This window comes from Conger conger, chromosome 2 (genome assembly GCF_963514075.1).
Source record: "Conger conger chromosome 2, fConCon1.1, whole genome shotgun sequence".
In the NCBI taxonomy this organism is placed as follows: domain Eukaryota; kingdom Metazoa; phylum Chordata; class Actinopteri; order Anguilliformes; family Congridae; genus Conger; species Conger conger.
The window spans coordinates 24679496-24698735 of NC_083761.1; the positions used below are offsets into that span (position 1 = coordinate 24679496).

The 19240-nt window shown below is 42.2% G+C and overlaps 1 protein-coding gene across 18 annotated transcripts in view; it reads left to right on the forward strand.

Moving 5' to 3' along the window:
- The window catches only part of tcf7l2 (transcription factor 7 like 2), a 110393-nt gene that overhangs the window by 55820 nt on the left and 35333 nt on the right, over positions 1-19240 (forward strand). The gene's annotated exons all lie outside the window — the stretch shown is intronic.

Sequence of the window (19240 nt, forward strand, 5' to 3'; positions counted from 1 at the left end):
TATAGTTCGTACTAAAAGCCCTGGGCTGTCAGTATTGGAGGAGGTGCCAATGAGGGTAAACTTGAGCGGCGAACAACACATCATCTGTGCTGGGGGGGGGAGGGAGTAGTGCTCCCACGTGCCCGACGCTCGCTAATCGATTTTTCGACGCCGTGACGGCGAGAGGCAGTGGAACGGGCCACCGTCAGCAGACCGTCCCAAAGGGGGCTGTGGCGTTTAACGCGGCTGGCCCTGCTCCCCTCGCTTTAATTGAAGGAATTAATAGGTAATAATGAGTGTTAATTAATTATCGGTTGATTAGTGCATGTGTTTAAATGGCTCGGACAGCACTGTGCTCTCATGTTCGCCACGGCTTTGATTGTGTGGGAAACGTTTGCCTTGCTGCCCGACCGACTGCAAGCTCTTTGCCGGAGATAGGCCGATCTGAATCTAAGATGGCATAGCATGCTTTGCTTTTTATTATATTATTTTGTTTTGCCTTAAGAGTCTGAAAAGCCAAGGTGTGAATCACAAATTTGGTCTCACTTTGATCACATGTAGGTAATAACAGTCAAGATTCACGTGTTGCTTGCAGTAAGCTATGAGCGTTCAAGTGTGTGTGTGTGTGTGTGTGTGTGTGTGTGTGTGTGTGTGTGTGTGTGCTTGCGAGAGTGTGTTGTGTGTGTGAGTGTGTGTGAGTGTGTGTGTGTTTCCCTTCATTGTGGCTCTGTGTTGGCCATGCATTAAAAGGCCCTGGCATTCACTTAAGGAGCAGACTGAATCTGTAATTCTCTGAACTACACGGTGCAGCATCCTGAAGTGAGCTTGTTGAGTCCTTCTTGAACGTGGCGCTTGGCTAGTAGCGAACTGTCCTCAGAGGACAGCTTGCAATTTGTTTTTGTTTCTTTTCTTTTATTTTCCTTTCTTTTTCATTTCCTTCTTTGAACTTCCTGTTTTGAAACCCATTAACGATTCGAGTTTCCTTGCCGGGAGAGAACCCGTGTCCTTTTGAAAGCCGTCCAAGTGCAACATGGGGACAAACACAGCGATCCTCATCAGTAAACACTGCTGTAGTACCGGGGGTTGGGGGGTAGGGGGTAAGCACAGGGCAAGGATCTCCTTGCATTTAATTTTGTGATGAACTAAACTAAGAGTCTGCATTTGTGTTTACTGCGCTGTTACAGCTGTGCCTGAGTTCACACACCGGTTTTAGATCTGCTAGGTCATAGGGAACTTTTCTATATTGATCCTTCCATCTCCCCATCATGCTTTTGTGATTTTTACTTTTCTTGACTTCAGGTGTTTAGAAGATTTGTCAAGATTTTAGACCATTTCTGTTTTTGGCGAAATTATTTGATTCATATTTAGCAAATTAACTTTACAATTTAATATTTACCATCCCCACACACCCCCCTCAGGCAAGAAATTATTTATCATTGGTAAATATTTTGTAATTGGTCATTTTAATGAATGTCGGTTTTCTGTGTATGAACGTAAGACAAATTCTGAAATTGTAAAACTCAGATTTATAGAATGGGACGTGTCCAAATTTGTTATTTGCACTAATACATCCGAGTTACGGTAACAGTGTATTCCCTTTGGTCAGTTTTTGCTTCATCTGTGGAGAGATTGCTTTTGTAGCCGTTGATGGTTGAAGTCTGCCATTGAACAGATGCTGATTATGACATCACTGACAGGGGGAGGTCAGGTGACCCCCAAACCCTCAGTAAAGTGTTTGGAAGAGATGCCGACCTGCAAGCATTGGCAGTTGGCTTTTTTTTCGAGGTGTACTTTATTCTTTATTTGTGTATTGTTTACTGAAATCCCTTGTGTAACTGTCAGGTCCGCCTTGCAGCAAATATGCACAGGATTCTCTTCAGTCCTTGTCCACTGTCGGATATTCAGTATTTCCGATTCGTTTTTCTCTGGGTGGGTTTGGCTATACGTGCCGCTGACAGCTTGTTCTGCTGCCGGACCCTTCTCTTGTGACCTACTGTGGCCTGGCATTTATGCATGTATTTATGTTTTTAAATGTTTATGTACATTGTCCTTATGCTGTTAAAGTAAAGTACATTTTCTCTTAATGTAACTGGTCACGTTCAACAGTTTTGATTGCGTTCGACAAACAGCTAGGTCATGTTTTAGGAAAAGATTTCACATCCATTTCCTTGCAGAGAGGCCTATCGGTACTGCCTGGCCTGTGTCTTTAAGGTGAGCGGGAGGGGGGTTTTTGGGGAGGTCTCTGGGAGTCCAGACGGGTGAAAGGGTTCACCTCCTGTCCCCGCCCCTCCCCTGCGACACGGCACCCGTGTCTTTCGCGAACCCCACCGGCTGTAATTGAGGTGGTAGTCGGGTTGCAATTGAGGTGTAATTGAAGCTTAACCGAAGGCAATTGCACCCTTAGGGCCTCGCTCGGGAGTGTTGCTACCACACAAACTGCAGGGTGTCGCCGTCCGGCGGTGAGGTGGCTAGGCGGCAGGGGAGGGTGTGGGGTGCGGGGCGGTTGGGTGGGGGTGGTTTGAGAGGGGACAGGGGGCAGTTTGTCGGCACTCCGGGTTTGAGCGGAGATGGGCTCAGCACACGCGTCATTAGCTCCCCGCCCTGAGGTTTGTCTCTTCCCATCCGTCTCACTCGGTGTTTGCGGGCGGGTTGTAGCTTGCAGCTCCCTGCACACGGGTCTCTGAGGGAATTCATTCAGGAGAAAGGCTTGCATTCCTCTCTCACTCCCTCTCTCTCTCTCTCTCCCTCTCTCTCCCCCTCTCCCCTTCACCAATCTATCTCTCTTAGCCCTGCTCTTTTTCACTCTCTCCCTGTTGCTCTCAGTCGTTCTTACTCGCTGTCTCTTTCGCTCACTCATGTCCTCGCTCACTCCTCTCACTCTCTCTCTCTCTCTCCCTCCCTCCCTCTCTCCTCTCCCTCTCCCTCCCTCCCTCCCTCTCTCACCCATGTCTATTTCAGGACGTTGGCTCGTCTTCCAGCCAAACAAGTGTACACGTGTACACAAGTTTCTCTTTTGTTTTTCCCCAGGGGTACTGCTATTACATTGCTGACTTTCTTGTAGCACAGTTAGCATGTTTCTGGTGAAATATCTGTTAATCGGTGGTTAACTGTGCTAATTAATAGTCTAGATCTTTTTGGATTGCTCCTGTCCATCTGTTTGTTCCGGTAGAATCTATTCGCACACTTCTATTGAAAATAATTTGAAACTCGGTTTTTTCCTCAACTTACTACAGTTTGTTTTACTCTAGTTTGGGGCAGACCTAGGCCAAATACGTAATTGTTTTGGATTCTACTATCCTGGTGCAATTGAGCCAAGCAAGAGGACCAGTAGGTGGGGTTTGCACATTTTGCAAGTATTTAATCGTTTCCAATACACCAGGCAAGCTCAGTAAAGCTTAGAAGAGTATTTGAAAGCAAAACAATTATATATTTGACTCGGGTCTGGTTTTCAGCTATGCCAGTTTGTTCTTTTGTAATGCTGCGTGTTTTATAATGTTATAATTTACAATTACATTTACAATTTGGTACAATTTGATTTTAGGGTATTATTCAGTGTTTATGTTTCTGTTTATGTTATTGGGGAGCCTCACAACTCCGCACACGTCTGTCCGTCTGTCCCCAACTCCCCACACGTCTGTCCCCAACTCCCACACACGTCTGTCCGTCTGTCTCCAACTCCGCACACGTCTGTCTCCAACTCCGCATACGTCTGTCTCCAACTCCCCACACGTCTGTCTCCAACTCCCCACACGTCTGTCTCCAACTCCCCACACGTCTGTCTCCAACTCCCCACACGTCTGTCTCCAACTCCCCACACGTCTGTCCCCAACTCCCCACACATCTGTCCGTCTGTCTCCAATCCCCACACGTCTGTCCCCAACTCCCCACACGTCTGTCCCCAACTCCCCACACGTCTCGTCCGTCTGTCTCCAACTCCGCACACGTCTGTCTCCAATCCCCACACGTCTGTCCCCAACTCCCCACACATCTGTCCATCTGTCTCCAACTCCACACACGTCTGTCCCCAACTTTCTGCTCCTGACTTTCCGTCTGCATTTCCCTCCTCCTCCGTTGCGCTGGGAGAGCAGTGTGGCTGAGAGATGGAGAGATGGAGAGATGGAGAGAGGCTGCAAAGCCAGGTGGACCTGAAGGGGTGAAATGTGAAATGCAGTTGGCAGGTCCACAGAAACGCACTGCGCAGAGCTTGTAAAGAGTGGAGAGCCGGGTGCGATCGGGCTGGATCATGTTGAAATCACTTTGCACCCCCCACCTCCCCCCCCCCCCCACATCCAACAGGGCACTGGAGAAAAAAAAAAAAAAACCATACTTAAGATATACATCCTGCCTGGTTCTTTTTATAGAGCTGGAGGCTTAGACACAGAGTGTCTGCATCCTCCTCTGTGGTTCTCTAGTGGGTCAGGGCTTGAACGCTGAGGTCTGTGTGATGTCAGAATTCTGAGGGAGAGCACAGGGATCCGTGTGATGTCACAGAGTGAGGTTGGTGAACACTTCTGGTTCAGTATTTCAAATACTACAGTACCCATGAGCCTTGCGCCTTTTACTGTGGTGATAATGTGGGCCAGTGCCAATGAACCCCTGGAATTGAAGAATTCTAGGTTGCATCGTCATTGCCTGGTCGAACCAACTCAACAAAATGCAGACCTACAGACATTGAGCTCTGTGACTGGATGATTCCTAATGCAGTGCTTGTATCTTCGTTATGCATCTTCTTAAATTGTTATGTTTGGAAATGCCCGAAAAGCACATCATTCACTTTTTACCTCGATAGTCAAACGTTCAGTTTTGCTTCTGGAAAACTAAATCCCTAGGAAAAACCACACCCGTCTTTCCACTGTATTGAATGCCTAACAAAAGTTCTATAGCCATCTGGGAAACTAGTGCATTTTTTAGCATGAAACACAAACTAAATAATTAGCTGGCTAACTGGACCAATATGAATGTGGCACATTTGACAATGCTTTGACAGTATAGGTAGCTAGCTAGCTAATCAAATATCTAAAGCAGGGCATGCTTTAGTCATGTAACATCACCCTGTCCCCAACTGCATGTAGGCAAGCTGGAAATTTCTGCCACTGTTCTCCCAACATATTTATGAATATTCAATAATTAGATTTTCTAACTGCTCCACATGGCTAGTCAAATATACTATATGTTGTATTGTATAAAAGAAAAGAAAATGCTAATGTGCTATTAATGTTGGCGAACATTACATTTTATTTGAAATTACATTCCTTCCTCAAATAACTTGACAGTTTCAACAAATATTGAGGTACGTATCCTGCGAATGGGAGACAGTGTGTGTAAGTCTCGTATTAACTTTTTTACTTCAGTAAAATAAACTAAATTTGACCCCGGCTGTGATTGAAGCGACTGTTAACTAATACTGTAAAAGTAAAATAAAAATAGCATCTTATGAAATGAATGGCCAAAATTTGGGAACTGCTTTTTGGGCAGCGGCAGTCCAGAGAATGGCCACAGGGTCTTGTCGGTTTAGTTTTTGTTTTGTTTTTCGTTTGCTAAATCCTTGCTGTCATTGCATCTACCAAGGGAGTTTGTACTCCTCTTGTAGCCCCCCCCAACCCCAAAAGTTATGTATGGGCCCAGGCTCCGTGAAGGCAATGGTGTGCACCCCGTCACACCCCCCCTCTCCTCCCTCCATCCCTCGCTCATCGTACCGCGTTTTGTCCTCCGTAATGATGACCATCCATCAGCCGGACCAGCGGCCGCGAACGAAGATTGATTGAATTAGTGCCGAGGGAGAAGGGGGTTCAGTGAAGTCGCGTAATTATGCTGTCGGGGTACCCCACGCGCAACCTTAACACAGCCTGCCCCGTTAATTACGGGGTCCCTCATATAGGCAGATTCACCCCATGAAGCTCCTAATAACAAGTGACTGTTACAGTCGTTTAGGAAGGATTATCTTATCTGGGGTATGTGTGTGTGAGAGAGAGGGCGGGGGGAGGATGCACGTGTGTGTTTTCACAAGTGTGTGAATATAAGCGGATAATACAAAATATTATTTTGCTGTTTCTTTAACAATTGTATAAGTCTCTTGCTCTCTTTCTCACACGGACACACACACACACACACACACACACACACAAATTAAAGAGTGTGTTTTGCTAATCCAGTTTCCCCACATTTTTGTTTTATCAAGCAGAGTTATAATATTGCCTCGTATCACAGTATTGGGTACTGGTCTTATGCCCTGGTAAATAATGTTCGAGTGACTTAGGTATCATAAAAAATCAAAATTACAGAACAGACTTGGTAAGAAATTAAAATTGGGCTGAAGTGTATCTAATTAAATAAGTCTTGGGAAGTCCCGGAAATGGCTTAATTTCATATTAAAACACATGACCACAGGATCTTAGCTAACCAATTAACCTTGGCTCAGCTCATTAAAGACATTCTTTCATGGTGTGGAAGAGTGACTTATCTGCGAACACCAGGATATGAAAGACAGAATTTGTAAACTCCAAAATCTAACTGTAATTGGACGGGTAGATAGGAACATTCATTACTGAACTGCCATGCTAGAACTTGCATTAAAAATGGAAACTAATAATAAAGGGTTATTATCATGTTTTAATATGATTTCAGAAATCCAAGTAGATGTAAGGAATATATATAATATCAAATACATTTATGTGTTTGTCATATGAAATTCTTGGTCTACACCTCAACAGTGTAGGTCCACAACAATATTAAGATATTAAGCTTTTTATTTGCCCCATCTGTGTAGTTGAACGTAGGTTATAATGCTTGTATATACACTCACCGAGTACTTTATTAGGAACATTTTTACATTATTACACCTACTTATTCATGCAATTATCTAATCAGCCAATTATGTGGCAGGAGTGCAATGCATATAATCATGTAGATACGGGTCAGGAGCTTCATTTAATGTTCACATCAACCATCAGAATGGGGAAAAATGTGATCCAAGTGACTTTGACCGTGGAATAATTGTTGGTGGCAGACGGGGTGGTTTGAGTATCTCAGAAACTGCTGAAATCTTGGGATTTTCATGCACCCTAGTCTCTAGAGTTTGCAGAAAATGCATATATATATATATATATATATATATATATATATATATATTTTTTTTTTTTTCTATATATATATATATATATATATATATATATCCAGTGAGCAGCAGTTCTGTAAACAGAAATGCCTTGTTAATTGAGAGACGTCTGAGGAGAATGGCCAGACTGGTCAAAGCTGACAGCATCTCTGAACACGCATCATAACTGGATAGGCTACAGCAGTAGAAGTCTAAAAAATAAGTCCAATAAATACCTAATAAGGTGCTTGGTGAGTGTATATACATCTATAATGGTCATATGCTTTTATGACCTTTCTATTGCAGTTAAGGGCCATTTGTGATGCTTGGATTCAGTCTTTTGAAGAAGGACATTTATTTTACATGTTAAAAACCAAATTATTTCAGAGCACTTTGTTTAAACTCATTCCCTCCAGATAAAATGTGCACAGTTTGTTGTGCAAGTGAAGTAAAAAAAGGGGGGGATCCAATAAAAAAAAAAAAAAAGAAAGTAAACTCTCTTCGTACAAATACACCATGAGAAGATAAGTGGCTTCACAGGTGAATTGGAAGAGAAATTGTATAGTTTATTTTTCTCCTCGTATTTTCCTGTAATTGAATGAAGGTCTAAGGGAAGCACTTGAGTAAAGGATCTTTATGAAAGCGCGGGAGCAGTTCTTCCATACCCGATCTAATAACCTGCGTGCGCGAATACGACCGAGCGTTTTTGCTTCAAGGACGCCCCGAGGTGCTGTCCGGCCCTCGAGTGGAACTCCGAGTGACCTCAGTATTTGGCTAATCCCTCTCACACTGTACATTTCCTACCTGTGTGATCCATTCGTATGAACATACACTCAAGGAAAGTGTTTAGTTGGCTTTAATATTTAACCTTCGTATTTGGATAATGCCTCTCACACTGTACATTTTTTGTACCTGAGTGATCCATTTGTATGAATGTAAAGCTTAGGAGTGTTCAGTTGGCCTTAGTATTTAGTATTTTGGCATTTAATCTTATTTTTCGGACAATCCCTTTCGCACTGTGCATTTTCTACCAGTGTGATCCATTCATTTGAACATAAACTCAAGGAAAGTGTTCAGTTGGCCTTTAGTATTTTACCTTAGTATTTGGACAATCCCTCTCGCACTGTGCGTTTTCTACCTGTGTGTCCTCACCTGGTAAGAACTGCCATTTTGTGGTGTTTGTCCGGTGAGGGGGGCACGGGGGGATGGGGGGCACATGTTCCATCACCTGCTGCACATTTATTTTTCTGTTTCTCCATCTCATTGAAAGTCCATTAGTCTCTACGCCAGCAGGCATTATCGCCACGTTGCTGTTTATTCACGGATAGGACCCCGGCCGCATCCATGCCCGTCCCTTACAAACATTACAAATAATTAACCCTGCGCCCATTGTCTTTTTTTTTTTTTTTTTTTTTTTTTCCCCATTTTTTATATAAATGCGCTAATCAGTTAATGGGATTTAGATCTATTTTTGAGCCTCGTTTTTACCAGTGTTTGTCCAACTGCTCTCTCCGGCGTTTGTAAGGTCACGTCTTCCTGAACACCGGGCGCACTAACTAAGTAATGCTCTCCTCCTCACCGGTGGCACATACCATAATTTAGGTCTTGTGAGCGGTGCCGTATTTCGCTAATGCTAATGTTAAGTGCTAATGTTAACGGTCACCGGAGAGTAGCGTCTGAAACGCCTTTAGCCAGGCTGACGGAGAATGCACTTCGTCTGTGTCCTGTCCGTTGATTGATTCTCCTAATTCACTTGTGCTCACAACATTCATAGCTTCCTGGAGGTCAGTGATATTGATTCTCATTTCACAAAATGATTGATTAAAAGCATTTCATATCTTGATCAATCTCCAGTGATAACTTGTGTATATAAATAGTGTAAGTACTGTGTGCACATGCACGCACGCAAACACACATGTCCAGCTTCTTTCTATGTGCCTCAGATAATTAAATTCATTGTTGACCAAACACTTTTTGATATGTCTTGTGATGTGCTTAAATATAAATGTATACACCTGTTAAGGCTGTGACATAAAAAGGAATTGGTGCATCTTTGTATTATGTAGGGTTCATTCTTCATTATCACCAACATGCATCATCTGTGTATTAAAAATATTTTTTTCTGGTATATTACTAATAACAGGAGCCAAAATAGTGTTCTTACTTTTTAGCTAAACAATAGTATAGAGTCACTGTGCAGCCCCATGGCTTTAGTCTGATAGATAAATTTAGGCTTTTGAGAGCAGGATTGGGCTGTATAGTCAGAAGCACTGCGTGAAGTATATTGGTTTCATTGCACTTGTTACCCATCACCCTTTTCTCCTTCACAAAAGCAAATGGCTACGAAATCCGACTAGCCCATTAAAGAGTGATATTTTCATCTCACCAATTCTCGGCACTGTATCAGGGGCCGCATTGTTCAGTGCCGGGAAAACCAGTGCCTTGACAGATAGTAGATATCCCCACCGTCGGGTGTTTGGACATTTCTGTCTTTTGTGACATGGGAAAAAAAGACAGGCAAGAAAATAAAAAGCAACTAAATAATGTCAAAAGATCAGAAATCAATGTGCCGTAGGAATCTGATCCCGCTCTCGGTGTAAGCGCGCCGTTTCCTCCCGCATTACCTCCACCGGAGTGTCTTCTGCCAGAGCTGGAGTTCCTTTTGTTCACCCTCTCCGAGATGTAACCCAAGCATTAGGAAGGCTTCTTTCCATGTTTGGATATCAGGGGAAAAAAAGAGCCTTTTACTTAAAGGTTACGAACCGAGGTTTATTGAGTTACACATTCGTCGTGGTTTAAAAAAAAATAATAAAATAATGTTGAGGGTTCATAATTTCAGCGAAACAGGATTGTTAATGCCACAGATCTGATTTCTGATGCCGTTTGCAAGGTAGGCTAGTACGTAATTTGTGGGGGCAAGATCAGTTGTAATAAACCGTTAAGAAACTAAAATTTAGTTTAATTTTTATCCATCTTATCCTATCTGTAAAAAAAACATAAAAAATACTAATTTTATCCTGTTGTTAATTTCAACGGGACAACTATTTTCAACAAATCTTTCAGCATATTTTATTTATAAATACTGAAATACTGTGAGGTAGACGGTGAATACCAAGACATTGTGCTGCAAATTTCTACAATGTCTTTTGTAACATTCAAAATTCGAATGTATTGTTTTCTTATAAAGGTAATGTTATGCATATTTGCTTCAATTGCGATTTGCTACATAAGGTTCTAGCTATTTGCTGAAGGTTTCAAAATTATTTTGTTTTGACTGGACAATTTGATTTTGCAACGGATTCTGGAACTTTTTTTTCTGTGAGTTAAGCTCAAGCTTATTTTAGCGAAATTCTAATCAACACAATCTTTTGAGCTAACCCTTTTGATAGTCGGTATTGCATTGTTTGTCTTTATTTATTTATTTTTAGTGATGGGAATGGCTTTGGTTAGTGTCCCTGGTTTCCACCTCTGTGAGAGTTGTGATCTGTTATAATGAGAGAGAAAAAAATCCTCCCGCTATACTTTGTGTTGCACACTGAGACCAGGAGATAGACACAGGATTAAAAAAAAAAAAAAAAAAACAATTTCTGGACATTTCTAGAAGATAAATTTAATTTCTTTGCTATTTGGAGGTCTTCTTTGAAAATGCAATTGTAATGAACACATTCAGAAACCGGAGAATAGATTTACCCTCAGCTTCAAATAAGTCTGCGTTATCGGACTCTCTCATTCGCTCCTTCCTATTTTCGAGCTGCTAATTGATGTTTTTGATGTTGGCGAGAAAATTGAAGAAAATGTCATGTGTGAACCGGCGCGGAAGTTAATAAGATTGACTTCGTTGGCGGAATTCACAATGAGCGCCGAGACGGCATAATGGGAGCGCTGCGAATTCGTACGCCGTCTTAGGGGGAGCGAAATCGACACCTTGCGCTATAGGCCCGGCGGTCGATATGGAAAGATGGAACATTTGGGAAGGTTCCCTAATCTCGATCCTTTTTTGTTGTTTCTCTTTTTCTTTTTTTTTCCCCTCTTTCTTTTTTTTTTTTCTTTTTCTTTTTTTTTGCTGTTGTTTTCCCGCTTTGGTGTGTGGAGCTGCTGATTCGGGCGTATAAGCAGCTGTTTATCCGGAGGGTTCCTGCCCCAGACCAAGCCAACACTTCTGAAGAGTCTCCCAGGGCCCCCCCAACAATACTCATTGTTTATGCTGTTTTGAGTTTGAAAGCCACAGAGCTTTAAAAAGGTTAGATTAAGATGTGTCTACAGATACACTAATATCAGTCAGGGTCATTGCATATGCTTGGGCGATGTGAAATAGAGCTCGAACTTAAATCCCTCTGAATAAAAGGATAGAAGCACCACCAAGGTAGCTCCATCTTGAGCCATTTATTGAGCGTTGGCCGAGAGCCGAGTTGAGTCCATTGTTCTACATTTCTCTCTCCTCTCGATTTGTATGTAATATGTGGACGTTTCCATAATTTTTTTAAAAACTTGCATTGTTCTTGTCAATGACTGAATGAAGTTCCAGTTTTTTCGATTGTAATATGTTTTTCGCTACTTTTTTTATTTATTGATTTATTTATTTTGTCGATTCCACAGTACGGCAAAGCGTAATGGGTTTTTTCTGCGTTTTAATTAGGGGACGGATTAGCCGAGTCTGGTTCAGCGGCTCTGATTAATTTTCTGGCCTTTAGGGGAATGCGCTAAAACCCCCGAATACGGCCAGCTACCCCCAAGCGGTCTCTTTTTGAAGACACCGAACAAAATGTGGCCTCCGTCAGAGCTCGGCCTCGGAGGAGCTTGGGCAAGGGACATTATTCTCGGAATAGCCAATTAATTCCTCTGGCAATGATCGGTTAGCTCTTCTTCTGCGTCCCCCCCAATCCCCCCCCATATACCCGCTATTTGAAATGCTAACACAATGAAATATTTTTTCATTGGTCTGTGTCCCTCGGCTAAGCCATAGCCGCGGGCAGAGAATTTCATCGACTGACGAGACCAGAGGCAGCACCGATAAAAAGGTTAACGTACGTGACATGCAACCGAAATCGGGCGCTACCTTGAACTCGAAAAGTTCTGTAACTTTTATTTGACTTTTTTGTTAGCGAGGTAAGAATTGTGTGACAGCAGAGGATGTAATAAAGCTAGCCGAATAGTCTTTTTTTTTAAACGTGTAAAAAATATTTCATTTATCGATTTCGCGGAAGTTAGCATGTGCGTTTTTGAGGAAACGTGCTATCCACAGACCACAGGAAAGTGGCTTTTAAAAAAATATTTAGTAAATAAGGCAGCCATTTATATTAGTATTTTGGCTATTAGCTATAAAAATTAAAAAAAAATTAAAAAATTCATAAATATGAATTTTGTCATAATTGGCAGCATTTTATCAATTTCTATTTTCAATCGAGGCAATTTGACCTGACATGAATCTACGATATACCATTTTGGCATATTTTTAAACACTGTACATGTGACCCACTTGAAATTAATTAGATATATTTATTTATATTTATTTAAATATTTTTATAAATACATATTTGACGTGGCGATGTTTTTTACCCTTGTACCTCTCCCATTAGCATTCGGCGTGTTTTGCTTAGTAGGACGAGGCAAGTTGAGGCAGTGTAGCGCACCTGTCACATTTCAACCGAGGGATATGCATGTACGGGGTGAGGGGGGGATAGGTGGGGGGTGGGGGGGATGAAGCCCCTTCTGAAATTGTTAGTAAAAGACATTGGCATGGAATACGTACCCCCCCAAACACACACGCACACGCACACACACACATACACACATACACACACACACACACACACGCAAGCACGCGCGTGCACACACACCCTCGTCTGTCTGTGAGGAGTTAGGCAGGTGGCTCCCCATGGCTGAGGCTTCATGACAAGATGCCATTAGAAATAGTGGGGCTGTTGATCAATCCTGCCGACATGACAGCTTTGCCGCGAGGCCCGGCTCTTTGAGCACCAGCCGCTGTGCCTGCTCCCTCTCCCATCTCCCCACACTAATTGGTGAAAGTTCTCGTATGTGTGCTTGTGGCACGTTTTTTTTTTTTTTTTTTGTATTATTATTATTATTATTTTTTTTTCCTTCTTGTTCTTTTTCCTCTTCCCATCCCCCAGTTTTTGTTTTTTTTCCCTCTTTTTACGTTTGTCAGAGTGGAAGTGATTCCTTTAAGTTAGGTGTTGCAAGTGGGTTAAAAAATAAAGGATTATCTCTGCTGAAGGCAATGGTATGTATCGGGTTATTAGGTGTTGCAATAACGTGTGCATTTGAGGTCGGGATGTGAATGGTATACACATACTACATTCTCAGCATTGATAGTGCTCATGGTTTGATGACAGTTGGTATTAGGAATAATAACAGCAACTAATAGTGATATTAATAAACACATTATGTGTGAATGCTTTTCAAATATTTGAGCTTATATATTGAGCTTGTTCCCTGTATTGTTGCCTATTGAAAACTGGTGAAAGATAAGCTACCTGAATTTATATAGAAATATATATATATATTTTTTTTTTTAAGTGCTAAGTTGTGATTCAGAGAAAGCTCACTGTGGCCTGAATGGAAAGACTAATATCAGTCATGTTTTCTTTCCAACTGACCAACTGAGTAAACCCCTAAACTTATATTATGGATGAAATAAATTAGATAAGAAATTTTTACTTTAAATGATGTCTATTAGTCATGTACCAATTTCCACATTTTAGCCCTGACTTGAGAATACCTTGAACTGAATTCTCAATGCTAACATATCTGCTCGTTTGGCTGTCCTGTTTCCACATCTGGGTGAATATTTGTCATTGTTTGCAAAATGTTTCGGATTTTCTGCTTACAAAAAGATTGCAGAAAAGGTGAAATTGGAACGAATCTTTGTCAATAAATATAAAATGTACACGTGTGCTTCTACCACCATTGGAAGATTTAAGCCAGTGTAACTTCTGCACAAATAAAGAAGTCTCAGGATACTTACATGTAGGCTTTGTTGTTTAGCTGTGAGACGCTTTTGTCATTAGTCACAAAGCATAAATGTAAGGAAAATGTAAAGCTCCACGTCTGATAACCCAGGATTGTTTCATGATATTTCTGTTAATCTCGGAGCACGAAAAGCGGTGTGGCATTCTCTTAATTTATTTCTTCCGATTGTAACTTTTTCCCCCTTCTTCTAATCATCAGTCGAACGCATCTCGCGTTTATTTCTTCTTTTCAGTCCTAATGCGAGTCGGTGTGCATCTCCACCCAGTGGCGTAAGGCAAGAGCCTGTGTGGGGATCGTCGGCACGCCTCTTCAAACGCCGAGCGTGATGGGGAGCCCCGGGCCGAGCAGGAATAGTTCACTTCACAATCGGCATATTTTATTCAGAATTATTCATTGTTCTTCATAAACACATAGTATTACACATTGGAAATTCTGTTTGGGGGGGGAAACCTTGCCGCCCGAACAATATGGAATTTTTAGTCGCCCCCCCCCCCCCCTTTGATTGAATAGAACCGGGGCTTTCGTTATCTGCATCGCGGAATTTAATAAGGTGCTTTGGCTCTTCGCGTCTTACGGGGAAAGCCAAACGTGCGTTTTCCTCCGGCTAAGCGGGAGGACGGAGAGAGCGAGAAAGGGGAAGAAGGGAGAGCCGGACGTGCGAACCGCTCGGCGCATTTGAAGGCCGACTGCCCCGACCGCTCGGAACCGGGGGCGCGGGCGTTTGCCCTCGCGTGTGCGAGTGTGCGTGTTAGAAAGAGCACGACCGTCAGGGTGGTCTCCTCGCACGATATTGTTTTCCTTGCATTCGCCCGCTTGTTAAACCTTGCGCAATTAACATTATCAAGGTGTCGGCCGGTCGCGAATCAGACGCGGCTCTCGGTGAAGGACAGGCTTAGCTAGATTCGGGGGTTCTAAAGCCCTCTCTCCAGATCGGCGCAGAGGATCAAAGCGGCTTGTTTTATGTGGCTGCGCGGCACTTTGAAGTCTCACAGTCACCTACAGCACTCACTTCATCAAGTTCAGTAGTGTCTTAATAGCAGATCAATAAGTTTCAAAGTCGGAGAGTTAATTTGATACTCGGGCTGATGCCATCACGCTGTGCCGCCCGAGCGTTCGCCGAGCTCCGGCGAGGAGGGGAGAGGGCGAGCCCGGCAGCGTCGCCGCGCCGCGTGCGCTCAAACAAATCACACTTCCTGTCCTCCACACTTCTCATGCGCACCGGCGGATTGTGATTCTCTACATTTCTTTTTTGGTATTCTTGTGAATGTGCGGTACAGGGTGCAGTGTGCTTTGTGCGTGCGTGTGTGCTTTTATGTGCGCGCGCGCGTGTGTGTGTGTGTGTGTGTGTGTGTGTGTGCGCGCGCAAGTGTTTACAGGCGTGCACTGGTGTGCGTGCAAGCATATATTAATGTCAGGTCAAGTGAATTTCATCTTGTTTTTATTCTCTTTTTTCACCATTTAAAAGTATATACCAAATTTCAAGTATATAGCTATTTAAATGAATACTGGTATAGCTAATAATAATGGCAATGCACAAATAACAGTAACAATGTTACAATTTATATTTTCTTATAATCAAACTTAATGCCACAATAACAATAATAAGATAATAATAATAATAATAATAATAATAATAATAATAATACAAAAAGTACTAATAATTATACAAAAAGTTCTCATAATTATAATAATAATAATAATCATAATAATTGTAATAATATGGTTATTATAATTTTTTTAGTTGTCGTAGAAGTACTATTAGTGTAATTCTATTTGACAAAATAATTTATATAAATTCTATCTCGTGCCTCATCCATTTTTAATGCTTAAACACTGAAATGCTTTGGATCTCGGTTAATGGCAGCACCAACAGAGATAAAACTGAAAATGACAGTTACAAGTGCCATTGATTCAAGTTGAGAGGCGCACTAAACGAACAAACAAAAAACCTGGCTTGTTTTGAACGTTATTTTAAATCCACTCCTCATTATTCCTTAATGTCTTACAATAAACCTGTGGTCTGTCAAGCGATTAGTGTTTACTCCTCCTTACATTCATAACCAGACACGGTGATATTCGAAATTACGAAGAGAATATTTTTATATCCTATTACTTGCAGGTTAATTTGGAATTGTTAACGTTGTCCTATAAATTCAGAATAGTTATTTAGTTTATTTGTATTTTTTTTTTTTGCATATATCACAACGGGAAAAGGCGCGCCGATAAAAGAGGACGGTGAAGCCGTCGGCTTCGGCGCAAAACGTGCAAAAAATCGGCAGAATTTAATCTGCTTTTTTTTTCTTCTTCTTTTCTTCCCCTCATTTTAGTAAAAGACTCCACCATCTGCATTTGCAGCCTTGGGCTGGTGGGATGGGGGGTCAGGTTGGCACCTCCAGAACAAAACTCCAATTTAGAATGTTCATCTAAGGGTTGCTAATGGTATTAGGGGGCCGACGGAGTGACCAGCAGGAGACGGCCATTCTGCGATGAGCCCACTGTTTGACCCAGACCTTCAGCGATTCATCGGTCTGATAGCATTAGTCCCCGCATCTGTCATTTTCCGCCCCCCCCCACGAAACCCCCTCACCCCAGCTTATATATGTTTTTTTTATATTTTTTATTGAAACGAACAAAAACCAAACAATTTGAAACTTAAAGGTTTTGCGGTTGTCTTCCCCTGGCGGGGAGAAAAAAAAAAAAAAAACGAAAGCGGGGAACGGTAAACGGAGCAAAAACCGCAGTCTCGAACAGCCGGATCCAGATGGCGTAGCCTCGCGCTTAAGTTCTGTTTATTTTTGCAGTTAATTATTTAAGTCGCGGAATTCTAAATAAAAGCCGTTTTTTTTTTTTGCCCGCGTTCTTCAGCTTTTCGCGCTTCGTAAGATGCGCGGCGCGAGGACGCTCTTTTCTGCGAGGACGGAAAGCGTGTTAAATGGCATGTTACGTCGCTAATTTCCCAGAGAGGCAGTCGCAGGTAAGGATGCTGAAATGAAAGGGTTTGTGGTAGATTACTCTTCAGGCGATTGTCGCCTAATTTGCTTGAACGATACCTTCTCGCCGAAAGTCTTGAGGAGAGATGAATGCGGCAGTTTTCTTTTTTGTTTTTACGAAAACACTGCATAAATGTATAATTTTTGTTTGTTTTATCATGGGAAGTGATTTTGAAAGTCGGGCACCCGGTGAAATTGCCGTTTGTGGTTGAGTTGGGCTTTGTGGGTTTTGGTGAAAGCAGATTGTGTGGTCTAAAGCAGGTGAGATACAGCATCGGGGGTCAATGCACTGGAAGTTGTGGTTATAGTTGAAGCGATTGATTAAGGCGTTTCTTGCCAAATTTGTGTAGGAACTCTGGACTAATCTGCGTGTGATTCCCTTCAGTAAAAAAAAAAAAAAAAAAAAAAGGCTTGGATGAAATTATTCTGTTTGAGAATAAATATGGAGCCTTAAAACAGAGATTCCAGTGAAAAAAGTCTCCAAAGAATATATTGAACAAAAATGTTTTGGATAGCTGTCGCATAAGATGTGCCATTTGTGGGTTCAAGGCTTTCAGTAAAATGCTGAATTTGTGAGTTGGAATATTGCCCCCCCACCCCCCTCCACCCTGCCAGTTCACGCACAATAAAATCTTGCTTCATTAAAAGTGTATTAATCTGGTCTCTTGTCTCTAGGGAGACACCTTAAGATGATATTGTGTCTTTTTCTTTAAATTGTTGGGGGGGGGGGGGGGGAAATCTCGCAGATTTGGTCCCTGTCAGTCAGAAATAATTGTGTTCTTAATCTTGTCCCTGATGGATGACTTGGAGTTCAGCAACGGGCCAGCTCCAATGACAAATACAATATTAATATTCATTAACTGCTTTGACAATGCTAATTTTGATGCAGTAGTAAAGGGCCTTCCAAAGTTAGCGGCCAAAGCATCAGAGCTGAGCAAGGTGGCAAGATAATTTGTGCTGGTTTACTGCGCTGAAGGCTTTTAAAGTCTTTAGCGGAAAAAAAAGCGAGGTACCACAAACAAAATAAAAGAGAAAGGGAAAAGTTCTGAAGCATTGCGAGGCAGGGCTGCGGAAGTAACGCGATCAAGAGTCACTGCTAAAATTTGACACCTCCGATGCAGCATCTTTGAGCAAAATCTTTTTTTTTTTTTTTAACAAAAAGTTGCAACAAAAAAAAAGCATAACATGGTAAGTCAGCACATTTCTCGATTTTGTTTAATCTTTTTGATCTTTTCAATTATCGCTATTTGAAGATCAATAGTAATTTTTTTCTACTATGGTTAAAAGGCGCACAGCGGTGGTTTTCGAGTGTGTTCGGATCGCGGCTTTAAGAGCGGGGTCCGTCTCTTATTGCCATTAGTTGCCCGCGCTAAATTTCTGCCAGTGCTTCTGAAATTAATGTGACTTGTTTCTGGGTTTGTTTTTTTTTTTTCTTTTTCTTTTTTTGATGCCGGTTTGTTGGTTTGATTTTGGAGTTTGGTTGCTTTTGCGTCGCCGTCGTTAAAGAAAGTGGCGCAATTCGCAAAGCAGCAACAATGTGCTATTTCTTTTTTTCTTTTTTTTTTAAGGCTCTCATTTATGTCTGCTGCCTTTATATTTTCCCTGTATCTACATCAAAATTGTGAGTGAGCAAAACGCAGAAGGAGAAGGAGAGCGACTCCCTTTCGGTCATGTGCTGCTGCCACCCTGCATTTTACTCTTCTTTTGGGTGTTTTTTTTTTTTCCCTGCTTTGTTTTTAAGTTTGTTTTCGTTTTCGACCTCTGAAACGAGCGATGCGTTTAGGTTTAATGACACGGAGGAGGACGCCCGCTGTTCGAGTTTAGCCAAGTTAGGGGAAAGTTGTATAGACCGGTCTCGAGTACCTTTATGTTTGCCAAGCTCTGGAAAAGAAGTGAAAGCCTTTTTTTTTTTTTTTTTTTTTTTTTTTTTTTTTGTTCTTTCAACTTATCAAAGAAAGGAAGATGGACACAAAAGAGCTTATTAAGAGGGATATGAGGATGAGCGGAGGGGGGAGAGATGTGCGTCGGCGAGATCTTTCCCGCCGCGCGCGCTTAATTCTGGCGATCGGGGGAGTTTGAGCGGCGCTTAGTCTGCGGAGAGGACTCGGGTCCCGGGCGCTTGGGTGGCTTGGCTTGACTCGCCGTGTCTCATCTGGGCTTTTGTTATCGGCTCGGGCGATCTGGTCGC